The sequence below is a fragment of the Cherax quadricarinatus genome, chromosome 33, assembly GCF_038502225.1.
Source record: "Cherax quadricarinatus isolate ZL_2023a chromosome 33, ASM3850222v1, whole genome shotgun sequence".
Lineage (NCBI taxonomy): Eukaryota > Metazoa > Arthropoda > Malacostraca > Decapoda > Parastacidae > Cherax > Cherax quadricarinatus.
The window spans coordinates 25172020-25179519 of record NC_091324.1 but is presented as its reverse complement, the minus strand read 5'-3'; the positions used below and the strand labels follow the sequence as shown (position 1 = coordinate 25179519).

Genomic DNA, 7500 nt, shown 5'->3' with positions numbered 1-7500 from the left:
GCACTGACTCCCAGGGTGCCACCCACACCGGTGCACTGACTCCCAGGGTGCCACCCACACCGGTGCACTGACTCCCAGGGTGCCACCCACACCGGTGCACTGACTCCCAGGGTGCCACCCACACCGGTGCACTGACTCCCAGGGTGCCACCCACACCGGTGCACTGACTCCCAGGGTGCCACCCACACCGGTGCACTGACTCCCAGGGTGCCACCCACACCGGTGCACTGACTCCCAGGGTGCCACCCACACCGGTGCACTGACTCCCAGGGTGCCACCCACACCGGTGCACTGACTCCCAGGGTGCCACCCACACCGGTGCACTGACTCCCAGGGTGCCACCCACACCGGTGCACTGACTCCCAGGGTGCCACCCACACCGGTGCACTGACTCCCAGGGTGCCACCCACACCGGTGCACTGACTCCCAGGGTGCCACCCACACCGGTGCACTGACTCCCAGGGTGCCACCCACGCCGGTGCACTGACTCCCAGGATGCCACCCACACCGGTGCACTGACTCCCAGGGTGCCACCCACGCCGGTGAGCTGACTCCCGGGGTGCCGCCCACACCGGCGCCACCCACACCGGCGCCACCCACACCTGTACACTAACTCCCAGGGTGCCACCCACACCTGTACACTAACTCCCAGGGTGCCACCCACACCTGTACACTAACTCCCAGGGTGCCACCCACACCTGTACACTAACTCCCAGGGTGCCACCCATACCTGTCACTAACTCCCAGGGTGCCACCCACACCTGTACACTAACTCCCAGGGTGCCACCCACACCTTTACACTAACTCCCAGGGTGCCACCCACACCTGTACACTAACTCCCAGGGTGCCACCCATACCGGTACACTAACTCCCAGGGTGCCACCCACACCTGTACACTAACTCCCAGGGTGCCACCCACACCTGTACACTAACTCCCAGGGTGCCACCCATACCGGTACACTAACTCCCGGGTACCTCACTGAATTGGCATCTAGTTACTGTTAGGTGAATAATAGCAACCGAGGTTCAAGACATTTCCCTTTGTTTTTCTCCCCTTCCTCCCCTTCCCCTAGCACAGGGACTGAACCCGGGCTCTTGTGGTTGTGAGCCGAGACGCCTCTGTGAACGAGGAACTAGAAATGGGGGAACCCCATAAACAGCCTCTTGAAGACTGGAGATTATATGATATAATCTTCAAATTATAGGCTTTGGGGGTCATTATAACAAATTATGCAAAGAAAACCACAGCAAAGATCTTGGAAGAGCTTTTGCTGGCACAAAGACGCTTCCTGTGATCGCATTTGTTTGGACCTTCTCATCTCTTCTGCAACATTGGAGGCTCCTGATGATGTGTTTATTACAGCACGAAAGGCCTGGAGCTGTCATGCAACTTCCCCCTGTGACTGTGTTGTATCTTGTATCGCTTGTTCGAGATTTTTGCAAAATATATATATGGATGGAAAGATACTATATATTAATAATCTGCAAAGTCGACAAGAGGATAAATAAGACACATCCAACACTTGGGCAACTTCACTGATATAACACTGTGAGTTAATGTCGTGTTCAGTGTTCCACCTTGAACGCCAAGGTTGGGTCGTCCAGGTAGACACCTTGGCGACCCAGCCTGCCCATGTTGTGAGGGAGATGCGTGTTAGCAACCCTGTGTGGTGGTAGGTGATAGGCCCTGTGAGGAGTTGATGTAGAATGGGGAGGAGGAGGAGGAGGAGAAGTTACGTGGTATGGGGAGGAGATGGAGTGAGAGGTAGCTGGAGTGAGGGGAAGGTGGGGATTGATAGAGGGGTAGGTAATTTTTTTAGCAGAGTTGTTCAAATCAGCAGTGTGCTGCTGCTCCTCTGTTCTGTATGATAGTTACACAGTGGGAACAACAGCTGTCAGTAATAGATATACCTGTGTAGAATACATACATATATATATCTATTACTGACAAATAAAAAAGTGTCAGTCTGAGCTGCGAGACATGAGTAGAGCAATGATGATATCGTCAGGTATACCATTAAAGATATAATCAGCAACGGGAGATACAAAGGTTTCCTACCAGCAGAGCTGGAGTTACTATCACTTGGGAATTACCATCTCTCAGGATGGTAATTCCCAGGAGAAATAACAATTTGAGGATGATATCCGCAACATCCCAGAGCGAGGGCAACAAATATATGGGAGACAGAGAGAAGGAGGGAGGAGAGTGAAGGAGAGATATTTGGATAATATAAGAATGCAATTAGTGTGATATATAAAAATATATAGAAGGGCATGAGGGAGGGATAGGTGGCGAGGGAGTGAAGGGAGGGGGTGAGGGAGGAGGGTAGAAGGATGAGTAAAGAGATGGAGCCAGGAAAGATTGGGCTGGGAGAGAGAAGGGTGGGCGGGGCAGGATAAGAAAGGCCGATGAAAGATGGAGAAGGGATGAGATAGGAAGGGGAGGAGGAGGGAAGGGGAAAGAATGCGGTTGTGCACAGAGGGGGGGGGGGAGAGTGTAATTGGGAAGGGCCGAGAGGAAGGTGTTAGAGGGAAGAGTTTATTTTAGATGGTCGGCGAGGCTGGAGCTACCTGCAGGCTGATCAATTAGGCTGTCTGTGCCAGCTGCAAGCAGTTCAAGGCGAGCACCCCAGCCCGGCTCATCAGGAACACTGCACAGATGGTATTTACAAAAAAAAGGAGATTTCGTTATTTTTTATTGAAATAGCGAAAAAATTAAAAAGCTCCAAATACGTAGGGGAGACGTGAGACTGACAGCACACGGTGGTAGACATGTGACTGACAGCACACGGTGGTAGACATGTGACTGACAGCACACGGTGGTAGACATGTGACTGACAGCACACGGTGGTAATGTGACTGACAGCACACGGTGGTAGACATGTGACTGACAGCACACGGTGGTAGACATGTGACTGACAGCAAAGGGTAGTAGACATATGACTGACAGCACACGGTGGTAAACATGTGACTGACAGCACACGGTGGTAGAGGTGAGACTGACAGCACACAGTGAGAGACGTGTGACTGACAGCACACAGTGGTAAGCGTGTGACTGACAGCACACGGTGGTAGAGGTGAGACTGACAGCACACAGTGGGAGACGTGTGACTGACAGCACACAGTGGTAGAGGTGAGACTGACAGCACACAGTGAGAGACGTGTGACTGACAGCACACAGTGGTAAGCGTGTGACTGACAGCACACAGTGGTAAACGTGTGACTGACAGCACACAGTGGGAGACGTGTGATTGACAGCACACGGTGGTAGAGGTGAGACTGACAGCACACAGTGAGAGACGTGTGACTGACAGCACACAGTGGTAAGCGTGTGACTGACAGCACACGGTGGTAGACATGTGACTGACAGCACACGGTGGTAGACATGTGACTGACAGCACACGGTGGTAATGTGACTGACAGCACACGGTGGTAGACATGTGACTGACAGCACACGGTGGTAGACATGTGACTGACAGCAAAGGGTAGTAGACATATGACTGACAGCACACGGTGGTAAACATGTGACTGACAGCACACGGTGGTAGAGGTGAGACTGACAGCACACAGTGAGAGACGTGTGACTGACAGCACACAGTGGTAAGCGTGTGACTGACAGCACACGGTGGTAGAGGTGAGACTGACAGCACACAGTGGGAGACGTGTGACTGACAGCACACAGTGGTAGAGGTGAGACTGACAGCACACAGTGAGAGACGTGTGACTGACAGCACACAGTGGTAAGCGTGTGACTGACAGCACACAGTGGTAAACGTGTGACTGACAGCACACAGTGGGAGACGTGTGATTGACAGCACACGGTGGTAGAGGTGAGACTGACAGCACACAGTGAGAGACGTGTGACTGACAGCACACAGTGGTAAGCGTGTGACTGACAGCACACAGTGGTAAACGTGTGACTGACAGCACACAGTGGGAGACGTGTGATTGACAGCACACAGTGGGAGACGTGTGATTGACAGCACACAGTGGGAGACGTGTGACTGACAGCACACAGTGGTAAACGTGTGACTGACAGCACACGGTGGTAAACGTGTGACTGACAGCACACGGTGGTAGAGGTGAGACTGACAGCACACAGTGGGAGACGTGTGACTGACAGCACACAGTGGTAAACGTGTGACTGACAGCACACAGTGGGAGACGTGTGGCTGACAGCACACAGTGGTAAACGTGTGACTGACAGCACACGGTGGTAGAGGTGAGACTGACAGCACACAGTGGGAGACGTGTGACTGACAGCGCACAGTGGTAAACGTGTGACTGACAGCACACAGTGGAAGACGTGTGACTGACAGCACACAGTGGGAGACGTGTGACTGACAGCACACAGTGGGAGACGTGTGACTGACAGCACACAGTGGGAGACGTGTGACTGACAGCACACAGTGGGATACGTGTGACTGACAGCACACAGTGGGAGACGTGTGACTGACAGCACACATTGGGAGACGTGTGACTGACAGCACACAGTGGGAGACGTGTGACTGACAGCACACAGTGGTAGACGTGTGACTGACAGCACACAGTGGGAGACGTGTGACTGACAGCACACAGTGGTAGACGTGTGACTAACAGCACACAGTGGGAGACGTGTGACTGACAGCACACAGTGGTAGACGTGTGACTGACAGCACACAGTGGGAGACGTGTGACTGACAGCACACAGTGGTAGACGTGTGACTAACAGCACACAGTAGGAGACGTGTGACTGACAGCACACGGTGGTAGACATGTGACTGACAGCACACGGTGGTAGACATGTGACTGACAGCACACGGTGGTAATGTGACTGACAGCACACGGTGGTAGACATGTGACTGACAGCACACGGTGGTAGACATGTGACTGACAGCAAAGGGTAGTAGACATATGACTGACAGCACACGGTGGTAAACATGTGACTGACAGCACACGGTGGTAGAGGTGAGACTGACAGCACACAGTGAGAGACGTGTGACTGACAGCACACAGTGGTAAGCGTGTGACTGACAGCACACGGTGGTAGAGGTGAGACTGACAGCACACAGTGGGAGACGTGTGACTGACAGCACACAGTGGTAGAGGTGAGACTGACAGCACACAGTGAGAGACGTGTGACTGACAGCACACAGTGGTAAGCGTGTGACTGACAGCACACAGTGGTAAACGTGTGACTGACAGCACACAGTGGGAGACGTGTGATTGACAGCACACGGTGGTAGAGGTGAGACTGACAGCACACAGTGAGAGACGTGTGACTGACAGCACACAGTGGTAAGCGTGTGACTGACAGCACACAGTGGTAAACGTGTGACTGACAGCACACAGTGGGAGACGTGTGATTGACAGCACACAGTGGGAGACGTGTGATTGACAGCACACAGTGGGAGACGTGTGACTGACAGCACACAGTGGTAAACGTGTGACTGACAGCACACGGTGGTAAACGTGTGACTGACAGCACACGGTGGTAGAGGTGAGACTGACAGCACACAGTGGGAGACGTGTGACTGACAGCACACAGTGGTAAACGTGTGACTGACAGCACACAGTGGGAGACGTGTGGCTGACAGCACACAGTGGTAAACGTGTGACTGACAGCACACGGTGGTAGAGGTGAGACTGACAGCACACAGTGGGAGACGTGTGACTGACAGCGCACAGTGGTAAACGTGTGACTGACAGCACACAGTGGAAGACGTGTGACTGACAGCACACAGTGGGAGACGTGTGACTGACAGCACACAGTGGGAGACGTGTGACTGACAGCACACAGTGGGAGACGTGTGACTGACAGCACACAGTGGGATACGTGTGACTGACAGCACACAGTGGGAGACGTGTGACTGACAGCACACATTGGGAGACGTGTGACTGACAGCACACAGTGGGAGACGTGTGACTGACAGCACACAGTGGTAGACGTGTGACTGACAGCACACAGTGGGAGACGTGTGACTGACAGCACACAGTGGTAGACGTGTGACTAACAGCACACAGTGGGAGACGTGTGACTGACAGCACACAGTGGTAGACGTGTGACTGACAGCACACAGTGGGAGACGTGTGACTGACAGCACACAGTGGTAGACGTGTGACTAACAGCACACAGTAGGAGACGTGTGACTGACAGCACACAGTGGTAGACGTGTGACTAACAGCACACAGTGGGAGACGTGTGACTGACAGCACACAGTGGTAGACGTGTGACTGACAGCACACAGTGGTAGACGTGTGATTGACAGCACACAGTGGGAGACGTAAGAGTATCAAATTCATTTGTATTAAAGTCACTGAATGAAAATCAGAGAGAGAGAGAGAGAGAGAGAGAGGTGAGGGCCATCCAAGCAGGGAGGGTGTAGGGAGGAGGGAGGGAGTGAGAGAGAGATAGGGGGAGGGGAAGGGAGAGAGAGAGAGAGAGAGAGGGCTGAGGCAGTAGTGACTAGAGACCAGCAGTAGTTCCGAGCACCTTGCCAGTGAGGGTGGACGTTACCCCCTTGTTTCCTGGCTCACCACACTGGTGGTGCTGCACACAACACTGGTAGTGCTATCTCCTCCCCCTCCCTCTGTTACAACACTGGTGGTGGTGCTGCCGTCCTCCCCTTCCCTCAAAAGTGATATCGCTCTTTATCATGGAAATCAACGGCTCTTTAAAAGAGTTGCACTCGAGTGACTGAAATGGCTCTCAACATATTGCAAATGAGTGCAATATGGATAACGCCACTGGCCGAGTGAACTGATGACAGTACCTGTGTCCCTGGAGTGTTTATTAGTGGAGTTTGCTGTGGGTGTAGCGTGAAGCCACTGGACGCTACTTGTTCCTGCTGTCTGAGAGATACATAACGCAACTCTGTGGGAATGGTGAGTTGAGCCAGCACCTGTGTCCACCCACGTGTCACCTGTGTCCATCCATGTCACTGTTGTTGTCACTTGTGTCCACCCATGTCACTGTAGCTGTTACCTGTGTCTACCCACGTGTGTCACTGTGGTTATGACCTGTGTCCACACACGTGTGTCACTCTAGCTGTCACCTGTGTCCACCTATGTCGCTGTTGTTGTCACCTATGTTCACCCACGTGTGTTGCTGTAGCTGTCACATGTGTCCACCCACGTGTCACTGTAGTTGTCACCTGTGTTCACATGTCACTGTAGTTCTCACCTGTGTTCATATGTCACTGTAGTTGTTACCTGTGTCCACCTACGTGTGTCACTGTAGTCACCTGTGTCCACCCACGTGTATCACTAGCTGTCACCTGTGTCCATCCACGTGTGTCTGTAGTTGTCACCTCTGTCCACCCATATGTGTTACTGTAGTTGTCACCTGAGTCCACCCACGTGTGTCACTGTAGCCCCACTTCTGTCAACGTAGTCACTGCCGGTAATAGCACTGTGAGACGGGCATCGCCGTAACGCATTGTACAAATACCCAACACAGCGAAATCTTTATCATAGTGCAACATTTTGCCCTCAGAGCGAAACGTGCTCAATAATACTTCG

The 7500-nt window shown here is 53.0% G+C and overlaps 1 protein-coding gene across 1 annotated transcript in view; it reads left to right on the top strand.

The window, feature by feature from the left end:
- Nucleotides 1-6466: 6466 nt before the first annotated feature.
- chn (zinc finger transcriptional factor charlatan) overlaps nucleotides 6467-7500 on the top strand; it is a 26572-nt gene continuing 25538 nt past the window's right edge. The window contains exon 1 of the mRNA XM_053783907.2: nucleotides 6467-6864. The gene's annotated coding sequence lies outside the window, so the exon portion shown is untranslated. The remainder of the gene's footprint in view (nucleotides 6865-7500) is intronic.